Source organism: Macrobrachium rosenbergii, chromosome 13, assembly GCF_040412425.1.
Source record: "Macrobrachium rosenbergii isolate ZJJX-2024 chromosome 13, ASM4041242v1, whole genome shotgun sequence".
In the NCBI taxonomy this organism is placed as follows: Eukaryota; Metazoa; Arthropoda; class Malacostraca; order Decapoda; family Palaemonidae; genus Macrobrachium; species Macrobrachium rosenbergii.
In genome coordinates this window covers 40,111,413-40,126,412 of record NC_089753.1, presented here as the reverse complement: position 1 = coordinate 40,126,412, position 15,000 = coordinate 40,111,413, and the positions used below count along the sequence as shown (strand labels likewise).

Below are 15,000 nucleotides of genomic sequence, written 5' to 3'. Positions count from 1 at the left end.
CGTTTCAGCGCTGAATGACCTCATAGGTCCCTGTGCTTGGCCTTTGGCCTAAATTCTGTACTCAGTTTAATTCAGTTAAAATTGGTGCTGCCTTCTTTCTTTGGCTTCGGGAATCTGATCTCAGAGTGTCTTCTTCTTGTTGCTTTTGGTATGGCAAAGTGGAGTAATGGTGCATATGTGTGTGTATTTTTTTTCTTTCTTAACAATGGGTTTAGGGCTGAGCTTACTTAGTAAAAAACCTATGTGAGAAATCTTTTTTTGTGGGCGTGAATGGTTTTATTATTTTTTTTTTTGGGGGGGGGCGGTGTTGGGGAAGTTTTCGGGGTGTGAGGGGTCAAGGTCAACCTTCCTTTTTTTGGGAGCTGAAAGTTCTACAGGAATTCCTTCTGTGAGCATGGGAATTTTCATTTTTGTTGGGTGGGACTTCACTAATTTATTCTGAGGATAATTTTGCAAAAATTACTTCCTGTAGGCGTGACTGATTTTATTTTTCTAGGCTGAGTGGTAGAATGAAAAATTTATTTTTCTAGGTTGAGTGGCAGAATGAGCTTCTATATTAAGAAAAGAATTAAACTGTGATTAACTTTAGTGAGTGAGATGGCCTTTAGATATTTTTAAGGGAAGTTATTCAACTGGCCTATATGAAAGAAATCTGTAAAAGAATTCTTTTTTGTTGGTAAATGTGGATTTTGGCTGCAATTGTGGCTAATAGTAACTAACTTTTGTTTTTTGTATGGGACCCACTTATTGAGCGGGATGAAAATTATGCCAGGAATGCGTTCTGTCTTTAAACCTGGTGTTCGTTTTTATATATAATCCATTAATTTTTATTTCTTTTACAGTAATTTCCTTTTTATTTTCAGGATTTCTGTTACACCACTTACAGCCCTAACTGCAGCTTCCACGATATTCCACATTGTTTGAATTAATTTCTCAGTTTCGTTATGCATATATTTTCGTCTGTAAGAATAGACAAACGTCCATTATTCAAATAAAGCTCATAGAATTATCAGCACACAAAGTAATATTTTGAAACGACGCGTCCTCAACTACTAGATTCTTCCTGAGTTTTTCGTTTTATATAATCTCATACGTATTTCATATCATTTCCCATCATTTTATATGGGTCCTATACACCCAGCAATCCTCTAAACTCACCCCCATCCCATACGCAAGTTTTCATAGAAATAGTACAGGTCTTGCATTAAAATAAAATAATCTCCTTGGGGAATGCGTAATAATATGCGCAAAGATTCCTAATACCCGCATCCAGTGTAGGTATTTTATTCAAAATACTACGGACGTAATGCAAATCTCACACGAGAGCGCTGAGCTCTCATAGGGATATTATTAACGCCGTGAAATCCTGTTTACTCGTTGTAAAACAGGAATCACTGACTTGAATCGCAGGAAAACCACAGAACGAATAGAAATTTGCATGTTGTGATTCGAGCTTGAAAACACAGCTTGGAAAATACGTTTACTCCCAGGACGGTCCACCACCTGCTGGAAATGGAAGTGGTAAACAAAACAAAACGCAATGAATCCTGTTCACCTTAGGGATGATCCCATTCTTGGAAATGGACTTACGCGTCGTTAGCTTAACCCGGAAAAAGAAAAGTTTATATGGAGAGAGAAAAACAAGCACAGGAAAAGTTGCGTAATCTTGACAAGGGGAAAAGCGCGGACGTTTTGTTAAGGGGGTTCAGGTGGTTCTCCTGCGATTTCTTCTTCTGAACAACTTTCTCGCACAAGCAGGGAAAGCACCAGTGTGCCTGAACTCGTTACAACTTTCATGCCTTTGCAAGCACATCAACCATTGGGAGTTTTGCTTCTCCGGAAGTTTGGATAATTGAAGAGGGTGTAGATGTGAAATAATATTGATAATTTGTTGAATAATTATCCTTCCTTAAATACAAATTATACTGAATGTTTTCATGCCAATTACTAAAGCGAGATAATTATTGATCGTGAGATTATGTAAAGTATTATACAGGTATAGGCTATTAAGCTGGACTTTGTTAGTTGGGATAACTGAAGTGAGTATTGATTAATTATATTGATAATTTGCTAAATAATTACTCTTCCTTAAATACAATTTACATTCATATTAGCCATGAAGAAGGATTGACACCAAATACTAAATAGAGCCAATAAATGACCTTTGGACTATACAAGGTTACATACACCGAGGATATCTGTCTTTACTCTGTTGGTTGGTGAGAGCCTGGAGGGTTACGCCAGGCCTATTTCTCCCTTTAACTCCTTACGACACTTAAGCTAAGGTCCCAAGCTGGCATGAGCCCGACTTAATGTCAGGCAGTTTGCCACTTGTGTTAATATGCATATGTATATGAACATTAAATTGTGAAAAACATCGAAAGATTGTTCGATGTTTTCCTGGACTGTCACAAAAATTCTTTTCAATTTGTCTTTTTAAGATAAACAAGTGTTTTTTATTCAGTTGGCGGAAGAGGTTTTTATTCAGTTGGCTGAAGAGGTTTTTATTCATTTGGCTGAAGAGGTTTGTATTCAGTTGGCTGAAGAGGTTTGCATTCAGTTGGCTGAAGTGGTATTTATTCAGTTGGCTGAAGAGGTTTTTATTTAGTTGGCTGAAGAGGTTTTCACTCAGTTGGCTGAAGAGCTTTTTATTCAGTTGGCTGAAGAGGTTTTTATTCATTTGGCTGAAGAGGTTTGTATTCATTAGGCTGAAGAGGTATTTATTCAGTTGGCTGAAGAGGTTTTTATTCAGTTGGCTGAAGAGGTTTTTATTCAGTTGGCTGAAGAGGTTTTTAATCAATTAGCTGAAGAGGTTTTCACTTAGTTGGCTGAAGAGGTTTTTATTCAGTTGGCTGATGGGGTTTTTATCCAGTTGGATGAAGAGGTTTTTGCTCAGTTGGCTGAAGAGGTTTTTATGCAGTTGCCTGAAGAGGTTTTTATTCAGTTGGCCGAAGAGGTTTTTATTCAGTTGGCTGAAGAGGACCGTTGTGCAAACGGTCGAAAGCTCCACTCTTTTATCCTTTTTGTATTTTGGAAAAATACATTCTATCATTTACATTATCGTGGCTTTTTACTCATTATGGAGTTGTTATTTCATATACAGATAAGGTAGATGAAATTGTCTATCATAGGCGTTTCCACAAAAACATCATAATATCGATGAACATGGCTGTTACATTTCAGAGAATAGCTGTTTACGCAAGAGCGGTTTAGAGAAACAACGATTACAATTGATAAACGGTCATTACATATTCGTTTGAATTGAGGATTAGTTTGGCGTAATTTTGTCGTTAATGAAATTATATTGATAATTTGTTAAATAACTACCGTGCCTTGACAACAAATTACATTGATAATAGCTATGAAGGTCAAGATCATTAATATTTTAACGTCAGTTTCCAAGGGTATAACTATTGATCTTTAATTTATAGAAGGTTATATAACTCTAGGATTACTGTCTTCGCATGGTTGGTTGGCCAAGAGCCTGCAGGGTCACGCCAGGCCTCTTTCTCCCTTTAAATTCTTACCACACTTAGGGCAAGGTCCCAATCTTGCATAAGCCCGGCTTAATCCGAACCAGTCAACCAGCTATGTCAATTAGCACCTGCATATTTTAACATTAAATTAAGGTGGTGTGTGTTTATATGCATATAAAATAGGTGAGAAATTACGTATAATATGCTTTTCCACACAAAATTCATTTATTGATGAAAATAGCAGTATAGCTATTTTCCATAGAATAGCTGTTTACGCAAGAACCATTTAGAGACAAAACGAATCAAGTTAATGAACATAGCCATTATACATTCTTCTCTGAATTGAGGGTTAGTCTGACGTAATTTAATCTGACGTTTTTTTTTGTATTTATCCACAGTTACTCGCCAGGGATTAGGTTAATCCAGACTTCCAGAGAGCACAGAAATAGGACTATGATTAACAATGGACTCTCCGTCCTTATTAACCAGTAATCCTTTTACCGAATGGAAAAACGGTGTCATGCTACTGTTGGGTACTTAATGGTCGCCTCTGGCTGTGTGAGGAAACTGCCTTTGTTATATGAATGTGGTTTTGGTATATATTCTCTTCGTAGCTACTTTCGGTGTTATTTATGAACTCTTTGACCATAATGAATTATTTGGAGTTTGTTATTTTTTACTTTCTGTCTTCTCTTTCATTCAGTATGTTATGGAGAAGAATCGACAAAGTAGAAGACATTTCCTGTAACACAAAACTGTCGATTAATCTTGTGGAGTTTGGTCGCGTTAGATAAAGCAAGTCTGCCAGCGCGGCTAACCCCCACCCCCCTCCCCAAGCATGAAGGAGAATAGGAGGTATGGTGTGTTCCTTACGATCTCTGACCAACCAAAAGAAATATTGTGACTATCGGTGTCCGTTAGGTTGGACAGATGCGTTTTTAGTTTTCTGTAAAAGAGAACTATTGTGCTGGTTTTGTCTGTCCGTCCGCACTTTTTCTGTCCGCCCTCAGATCTTAGAAGCTACTGAGGCTACAGGGCTGCAAATTGTTATGTTGATCATCCACCCTCCAGTCATCAGACATAACAGGTAGCAGCCCTCTGGCCTCAGTAGTTTTGATTTTATTTAAGGTTAATGTTAGCCATAAGCGTACGTCTGGCAACGATATAGGACACGCCACCACCGAACCGTGGTTAAAGTTTCATGGTCCGCGGTTCATACAGCATTATACCGACACCACCGAAAGAGAGATCTATTTTCGGTGGCCGTGATTATATGCCGTACAGAAAACTCGATCGCGCCGAAGAAACTTCTGCGCATTGTTACTTGTTTTATTTTTGCTTTAATTTTTCTGTTTATTTTTTTTCTTTCAGTTTCCATTTATTTTGTCTTCCAAAGGTCACCAGGTCACCAGGTACTTATTAGAGGCGCAATGGATATTTCAAGTACAAGTCATTTCCCATCTGTTGGAAAAAATTAGCTTAGAAAATCTTTAGAACATTATTATGTACAGTAGACGTAGATCTATATAATTCCAACATAAATTTCCTTTCAGATAAATCATCATTAATCTTTTATGTCATTAACATAAAATTCATGAAAAAGTCGCGCGTAGCTCATGGAGATGTGTTAGAGTCAAATTGAATACTCGTTCTTTATTCAGCGAACGCTTTTCAGAACACTTTGCTTTTATCAGAATTGCAGCTGACCGCTTTGTTGATGATGGGCGTACGTTAGTTTTTGAAGCTTTTATTATGATGAGCAAAATATGGGTTCAATGGAAAGTGGCAGGATACACAGACGCTCGAACTCTCATGCACAATATATACTTTCATTTATTTATATATATATATATATATATATATATATATATATATATATATATATATATATATATATATATATATGTGTGTGTGTGTGTGTGTGTAAGTGTGTGCATATACTGTATATATGTATATATATACATTATATATAAATATATATATATATATATATATATATATATATATATATATATATATGTGTGTATACATGTGTGTATATGTATAAGTATATTCCTATATATATATACTGCATATATGTATGTATGTATGTGTGTGTGTGTGTATTACCAGCGAATTTTATTCACTGTCATTTTCACATAGTAAAATCCACAATTTTTAACTTGGAATTTCTTATGCACCCGTAATTACAGAATTATTTCTTAGTGGATCCAGAATGTGTGTGTGTGAGCAAACATAATTGGATGTACTCTTTACATCAAGATAGTCTGGGGGAATTATGATAAATGGTGGAAAGTCGAGGGTTCCGTTCAGTAGATAACGATGGCGCAATATACAACCGCAATATATCATCTCGAGTTACGCGCTACCCTTTTCATGAATTACTTTTACAGAATAAATACATTATTAATATTTGGCATCCAGTAATTTGAGGGGAAGCAATTTAACAATTTATTAGGGTGGTATATTGAAACTAGTATTCCCTTACCGTAAAAATTTTACGGTAATGTAAGAGATGGTCGAAATTGCAAGCGCCGAACCCCAGAGCAAGTAACCTTTAATTTGAATATTTATCTAAAGGCCAGTGGTGAGAGAGGGAGGAGAGGCTGACCACGGGCTGGACGACGGCGAGACTAAAACGTGGAGTTTATTTCCCGTAGACAATCGTTTCACATAGAAATAAAAATATATGGAAGCACACTGCGTTCATTATGTACGTATATCAGCTGAAAACGGTTTCCTGGAACAGTTAATTATCTACGTTATCCAAAGAGTATTTTAAACATAACTGAAATATTGATAGGTATTTGCTTCCATAAAAAAATCCACAACAGTATATCATACTGTACTATATTCAGCGCCAAATGCACAAACAGGGACAGAAATGAAATTTAAATAAACGATAATTCCATTCACAATCATGTCTGCAAATGACGCGCATTAACATTTATTTACCCTGTGCTGCCTGTCACAGTAACTAAAACATACGGGAAACTTTGTAATACATTGCCATGACAGATATATCATGGTTCTTTATTTAGGATAAACCATCTGGCAGTGTATTGTGTTATAACTCCTATATTTTATACACTGACGAAAATCAGCTCGTTGTTTGGCGATTAAATGCTAGCGGATTTTAGCTATAGCTGTACCAGTGATGAAAACTAATGGGTAACAGCTCTATAATACATAGTTTTTTGGAATTTTTGGGTTATCTATATTGATTTGTTAAATTCATTTGAACCGTAGGGGGGTAGGGCCGTCAGTGCACCTCGTGCGATGCACTGTAGGCTTTACTTGAGGTTCTTTATAGTGTGCCTTCGGCCCCTAGCCGCAACTCCTTTCGTTCCTTTTACTGTACCTCCTTTCGTATTCTCTTTCTTCCATTTTACTTTCCACCCTCACTTAACAATTGATTCATAGTGAAACTACGAGGTTTTCCTCCTGTTACACCTTTCAGACCTTTCAGTGTCAATTTCCGTTCCAACACTGAATGACCTTCTAGGTCCCATAGCTTGGCCTTTTGCCTATTCAATTCAATTCAGTTCATTTGGTATATCCGTTCCATATCTCTTGGTTCTGCTTTTATTTTTAAATGCGATTTGTTTATTTATTCTCTTTAAGCGCACCGAGAGGGAACACTCTTTTTGACCTGTTTATTATGAATGCATATACTTTTAAATAGAAATGGTGATAATTGCGTTTCTCTGAAGTGAACTTTTATCCTGGAAATTACTTTTATTCACTGAATTACCAGGTGGAATTACCAAAAATTAAAAATAATGACTAAATAAACTTCACTTCCAGATATTAGAAATATTCCATCACTTGTGATACGCGGAACCAAAGTTTTTAAACAGGTGAAAGCTGCTGAATTAATGACCCCGTGGGGGGTTAGTGCCGTCAGTGCACCTCACGCGGTGCACTGTAGGCATTACTGCAGGTTCTTTGCAGCGTCCTTTCGGCCCCCAGCTGCACCCTCTTTCCTTCCTTTTACTGTACCTCAGTTTATATTCTCATGCATTTTGCTATCCACCTTTTAACAAATGTTTCAGAGTGCAATTGCGAGGTTTTCCACTTGTTACATCTTTCAATTTCCCTTGCAGCGCTGATTGACCTCAAAGGTCCCAGCGCTAGGCCATTGGCCTAAATTCTATTTTCCATTCCATGCCATTGATAATGACCCAATGAGTCTTCAAGTTGACGATATTTCTTCCTCAGATGTAGAGTTTGTGATCAGTACAGTCTTAAGGAGATTTACAACAGTAAAAGATATGCTTATAAATCTATTATGATTGTGAGCCTACTGTACAGAGTGGAGCCAAAAGGATTTGTTGTTTGCTCTATACTAGACGGTGAGATTGTTAAAGGAGAAGGTTATTACAATTAGTTAAACAGTTTCTGCACTGAAATCATTACAAAGAAATAAAGTGTAGCTGTGGCCAGTGAGTCAGAGGCTTCATTATCGCACCCTAGCAACCTACCGGTCAAGACTTTGTCCAGTTTCTTCATATCCTGTTATTACCTTCGTGCTCGTGTTCCATTATTGATGAAGATCTTGTTTGATAACATGAATAAATTCTTGTGAAAGCGTGACTTTTTTTTTTTTTTTTTTTTTTTTTTTTTGCGGTAGAAACACAATGTTGTCTCTCCCAAACAGTAGTAAACTGTCAAATTTGGTCAATTATAAACGACACCACTGGGGTAATGAGTTCCCTGAGGGGAAATGATCCTTCGTTTAAGTGACCGTATTTGGATTACTGGTCTTTTTCGTTAATGCGACAGGTATCTGCGTCTCACGGGAGGTTTATTGACACTGTATTCGAAGCTGTCATTTTGAAAAGATGCAGTAAGATGAGTTTAGCTCTATATACTGTGTATTACTCTATATATATATATATATATATATATATATATATATATATAGAGTGGTTAATATGCAGTTAGATGAGTTTTGCTCTACATATTTCAGTGAGATAAGTTTAGCATGACCCAATGAGTCTTCAAGTTGACGATATTTCTTCCTCAGATGTAGAGTTTGTGATCAGTACAGTCTTAAGGAGATTTACAACAGTAAAAGATATGCTTATAAATCTATTATGATTGTGAGCCTACTGTACAGAGTGGAGCCAAAAGGATTTGTTGTTTGCTCTATACTAGACGGTGAGATTGTTAAAGGAGAAGGTTATTACAATTAGTTAAACAGTTTCTGCACTGAAATCATTACAAAGAAATAAAGTGTAGCTGTGGCCAGTGAGTCAGAGGCTTCATTATCGCACCCTAGCAACCTACCGGTCAAGACTTTGTCCAGTTTCTTCATATCCTGTTATTACCTTCGTGCTCGTGTTCCATTATTGATGAAGATCTTGTTTGATAACATGAATAAATTCTTGTGAAAGCGTGACTTTTTTTTTTTTTTTTTTTTTTTTTTTGGCTACGGTAGAAACACAATGTTGTCTCTCCCAAACAGTAGTAAACTGTCAAATTTGGTCAATTATAAACGACACCACTGGGGTAATGAGTTCCTGAGGGGAAATGATCCTTCGTTTAAGTGACCGTATTTGGATTACTGGTCTTTTCGTTAATGCGACAGGTATCTGCGTCTCACGGGAGGTTTATTGACACTGTATTCGAAGCTGTCATTTTGAAAAAGATGCAGTAAGATGAGTTTAGCTCTATATACTGTGTATTACTTTATATATATATATATATATATATATATATATATATATATATATATATATATATATATATATATATATATATATATATATATATATAGAGTGGTTAATATGCAGTTAGATGAGTTTTGCTCTACATATTTCAGTGAGATAAGTTTAGCATGACCCAATGAGTCTTCAAGTTGACGATATTTCTTCCTCAGATGTAGAGTTTGTGATCAGTACAGTCTTAAGGAGATTTACAACAGTAAAAGATATGCTTATAAATCTATTATGATTGTGAGCCTACTGTACAGAGTGGAGCCAAAAGGATTTGTTGTTTGCTCTATACTAGACGGTGAGATTGTTAAAGGAGAAGGTTATTACAATTAGTTAAACAGTTTCTGCACTGAAATCATTACAAAGAAATAAAGTGTAGCTGTGGCCAGTGAGTCAGAGGCTTCATTATCGCACCCTAGCAACCTACCGGTCAAGACTTTGTCCAGTTTCTTCATATCCTGTTATTACCTTCGTGCTCGTGTTCCATTATTGATGAAGATCTTGTTTGATAACATGAATAAATTCTTGTGAAAGCGTGACTTTTTTTTTTTTTTTTTTTTTTTTTTTTTTTGGCTACGGTAGAAACACAATGTTGTCTCTCCCAAACAGTAGTAAACTGTCAAATTTGGTCAATTATAAACGACACCACTGGGGTAATGAGTTCCTGAGGGGAAATGATCCTTCGTTTAAGTGACCGTATTTGGATTACTGGTCTTTTCGTTAATGCGACAGGTATCTGCGTCTCACGGGAGGTTTATTGACACTGTATTCGAAGCTGTCATTTTGAAAAAGATGCAGTAAGATGAGTTTAGCTCTATATACTGTGTATTACTTATATATATATATATATATATATATATATATATATATATATATATATATATATATATATATATATATAGAGTGGTTAATATGCAGTTAGATGAGTTTTGCTCTACATATTTCAGTGAGATAAGTTTAGCATGACCCAAATGAGTCTTCAAGTTGACGATATTTCTTCCTCAGATGTAGAGTTTGTGATCAGTACAGTCTTAAGGAGATTTACAACAGTAAAAGATATGCTTATAAATCTATTATGATTGTGAGCCTACTGTACAGAGTGGAGCCAAAAGGATTTGTTGTTTGCTCTATACTAGACGGTGAGATTGTTAAAGGAGAAGGTTATTACAATTAGTTAAACAGTTTCTGCACTGAAATCATTACAAAGAAATAAAGTGTAGCTGTGGCCAGTGAGTCAGAGGCTTCATTATCGCACCCTAGCAACCTACCGGTCAAGACTTTGTCCAGTTTCTTCATATCCTGTTATTACCTTCGTGCTCGTGTTCCATTATTGATGAAGATCTTGTTTGATAACATGAATAAATTCTTGTGAAAGCGTGACTTTTTTTTTTTTTTTTTTTTTTTTTGCTACGGTAGAAACACAATGTTGTCTCTCCCAAACAGTAGTAAACTGTCAAATTTGGTCAATTATAAACGACACCACTGGGGTAATGAGTTCCTGAGGGGAAATGATCCTTCGTTTAAGTGACCGTATTTGGATTACTGGTCTTTTTCGTTAATGCGACAGGTATCTGCGTCTCACGGGAGGTTTATTGACACTGTATTCGAAGCTGTCATTTTGAAAAGATGCAGTAAGATGAGTTTAGCTCTATATACTGTGTATTACTCTATATATATATATATATATATATATATATATATATATATATATATATATATATATATATATATATATATATATATAGAGTGGTTAATATGCAGTTAGATGAGTTTTGCTCTACATATTTCAGTGAGATAAGTTTAGCTCTACACACTGTGTATTACTCTAGGTAGAGTGGTTAAAATGCAGTAGCATGAGTTTAGCTCTACATACTGTGTATTACTCTAGGTAGAGTGGGTAAAATGCAGTAGGGTGAGTTTAGCTCTACATACTGTGTATTACTCTAGGTAGAGTGGGTAAAATGCAGTAGGGTGAGTTTAGCTCTACATACTGTGTATTACTCTAGGTAGAGTGGGTAAAATGCAGTAGGATGAGTTTAGCTCTACATACTGTGTATTACTCTAGGTAGAGTGGGTAAAATGCAGTAGGATGAGTTTAGCTCTACATACTGTGTATTACTCTAGGTAGAGTGGGTAAAATGCAGTAGGGTGAGTTTAGCTCTACATACTGTGTATTACTCTAGGTAGAGTGGGTAAAATGCAGTATGGTGAGTTTAGCTCTACATACTGTGTATTACTCTAGGTAGAGTGGGTAAAATGCAGTAGGATGAGTTTAGCTCTGCATACTGTGTATTACTCTAGGTAGAGTGGGTAAAATGCAGTAGGGTGAGTTTAGCTCTACATACTGTGTATTACTCTAGGTAGAGTGGGTAAAATGCAGTAGGATGAGTTTAGCTCTACATACTGTGTATTACTCTAGGTAGAGTGGGTAAAATGCAGTAGGGTGAGTTTAGCTCTACATACTGTGTATTACTCTAGGTAGAGTGGGTAAAATGCAGTAGGGTGAGTTTAGCTCTACATACTGTGTGTATTACTCTAGGTAGAGTGGGTAAAATGCAGTAGGGTGAGTTTAGCTCTACATACTGTGTATTACTCTAGGTAGAGTGGGTAAAATGCAGTAGGGTGAGTTTAGCTCTACATACTGTGTATTACTCTAGGTAGAGTGGGTAAAATGCAGTAGGATGAGTTTAGCTCTACATACTGTGAATTACTCTAGGTATAGTGTGTAAAATGCAGTAAGACAAGTTTAGCTTTACATACTGTGTATTACTCTAGGCAGAGTGGTTACCCTTCCCCTGCTCAGCATGCTTTAGTTTGTCTTGCCTGTCCGAAGTTTTTTTTTTTTTGTCAATCTGTCAGTTTTTTTGTTTTAACATAATTGCTGGTGTTGGTTGGGCTGAAGTGATAATGATATGATCGTGGATAATTTATAAATGGATGGTCTGTAAATGACCAATTTTGGATTCTATTTTTTGTGAAATATGAGATTAATGTGAAATTCGGTTTTTGTCAAAAATTAATTTTGAAAATTGCCTGCTTTGCACACATGTATTAAGCGATTTTTGCTTATGATCTGCGCTTACCTTTAAATAAGTGGAAAAATAACTCAGACATGACAATAATATGGAAAGATTGTGTTTTTTCGCCAAACTTGAGTTAAGGTTACTGTCTTTTATGTCCGCAATTATCACGTGATTTCAGTTATATCATTGAAGGATTTAGGGTATAATTCGAAGTAAATAATAATGGTTGCTTGTGCTGGAAAAATACCACCATATTGTAAAAATCCTGTTGAAATGATAATAACTTCAAAAAGTGTAGGAAATGCAGAGTCCGAAGAATTCATGATCGTTCCCTGGCAACCTACCAGTCAGCAGTGTTTTCGACTTCCAACGCATTGTTGACCGGTAGTTTGTCAAGGCACGATAACTAAATCTCCTGACTGCGTTGACTGTGACTGCAGTCTTTCCAACCGTTGAACTGAAGAGGAGATTGTTGAAAACGGAAGTAATCCACTAAAGAAATTCATTTTTGGTCAAATCAACTGATGCTAAAAAATGTACATTAAATTTTACCATTAATATGATAAAAGTTAGAAATTAAAAACTTTAAAAAAGAACTCTTGAGCGCGTAAAAATTCTTTGTTACAGTTAATAATCCTGATGATAACATAGGAGTTTTCATGAACGAAAATCATTCAGATGCTAAAAATATATATATATATATATATATATATATATATATATATATATATATATATATATATATATATATATATATATATATATATATATATATAAATTTTTTTTTTTTTTTTTTTTTTTTTGCAGGGACTGACGCGAGATGTAATTAGTTGTCCACACTGAAGCCAAGAAAACAAGGAAGAGATTGATGAAGCGACAACAGGTGTTCTAAACAAAGATGCTGGGAACAGGAGGAGCGTAATTACGCTTGGTGAGTACTGCATGTTATTGATTCTGTCTCATTTACATATCATCTTTTTCCGACTTTTTGTTCGACTCTTCCTATAGATGAAAATGAAACATGATTCCGTTTTGCATTGTTTCAGTAACGTTCGATATTAATGAGTGAGTGCGTGAGAGAAAATCTACAAATTAGAATAATTTGAGTGAAAGAAAATCTACAAATTAGAATAATTTGAGTGAAAGAAAATCAACAACTTAGAATAATTTGAATGAAAGAAAATCTACAGTTTAGAATAATTTGAGTGAAAGAAAATCTACAGCTTGGAATAATTTGAATAAAAGAAAATCTACAACTTGGAATAATTTGAGTGAAAGAAAATCTGTAGCTTGGAATAATTTGAGTACAAGAAATTCTACAAATTAGAATAATTTGAGTGAAAGAAAATCTACAAATTAGAATAATTTGAGTGAAAGAAAATCTACCACTTAGAATAATTTGAGTGAAAGGAAATCTACAGCTTCGAATAATCTGAGTGAAAGAAAATCTACAGTTTAGAATAATTTGAGTGAAAGAAAATCTACAACTTGGAACAATTTGAGCGAAAGAAAATCTTCAACTTAGCATAATTTGAGTGAAAGAAAATCTACAACTTGGAATAATTTGAGTGAAAGAAAATCTACAACTGGGAATAATTTGAGTGAAAGAAAATCTACATCTTTGAACAATTTGAGTGAAAGAAAGTCTACAACTTGAAATAATTTGAGTGAAAGAAAATCTACACCTTAGAATGGTTTGAGTGAAAGAGAAAATCTACAACTTAGAGTAATTAGAGTGAAAGAAAATCTACAACTTAGACTGAATAATTTGAGTGAAAGAAAATCTGCGACTTAGAATAATTTGAGTGAAAGAAAACCTACAACTTGGAACAATATGAGCGAAAGAAAATCTACACTTGAATAATTTGAGCGAAGGAAAATCTACAACTTAGAATAATTTGAATAACGGATATTCATCTCAGAGCATGAAAAATGGAACAAAATATTTCCCACATGAAAAACCATTAAGAATGAATCTTGTTGAATTTCTATCAAGCATTTGTAATCAAAAAAAGAATCAGTTGTATTTTCTCAGATCTTAGGTTTTTTTTATCATTAACATTTAGAAAGACAACATTTCTTCCCTAAAGTAATGCTTGGTTTTTCTTTAGATACGTTTGTACAATCGAAACGAGTCTTCCATAAAGTTACTCCCCTTAGGTGGGTAATGCGTCAGTGCACCTCACGGGGTGCACTGTAGGCATTACTAAAGCTTCTTTGCAGCGTCCCTTCGGCCCCTAGCTGCAACCCCTTTTCTTTCCTTTTACTGTACCTCCACTCATATTATCTTTCTTCCATCTTGCTATCCACCCTCTCTTAACAATTATTACAAAGTGCAACTGCGAGGTTTTCCTCCTGTTACACCTCTCAAACCTACCTACTCTCAATTTCCTTTCCAGCGTTGGATGACCTCATAGGTCCCAGTGCTTGGCCTTTGGCCTAAACTCTATATTCCATTCCATAAAGTTACTCTACAGAATTACGTAACAATTTCAGTATTTATTCGTCGAACGGTTCAATACGCGATGCATAATTTTCACTGACAAGCCCCCACAGGTACCCGACTGATTTTCCGGAACTGTACACCCTCGTTTATTTTGTACTAATTCCACCTGGCCCACTCCTGCCGCACTTACAGGTGTCAGTTTCAAAGCTAAAAAGGTCAGAGCCTCTGAGTGGAATCATTATCCGCTGGTCCACCTGCCCGGGTCACGTCCAAAAGATTATGTCGGAACGGAAACAAAAGCGTATAGCGGCCGTCGCGCGTTCGCATATAGAAAG

At 35.7% G+C, this 15,000-nt stretch overlaps 1 long non-coding RNA gene across 1 annotated transcript in view; it reads left to right on the top strand.

Annotated features, from left to right (window-relative positions):
* LOC136844676 (uncharacterized) overlaps window positions 1–15,000 on the top strand; it is a 182,716-nt gene that overhangs the window by 59,614 nt on the left and 108,102 nt on the right. The window contains exon 2 of the long non-coding RNA XR_010854963.1: window positions 13,027–13,150. This is a non-coding gene — a long non-coding RNA (uncharacterized lncRNA). The remainder of the gene's footprint in view (window positions 1–13,026; window positions 13,151–15,000) is intronic.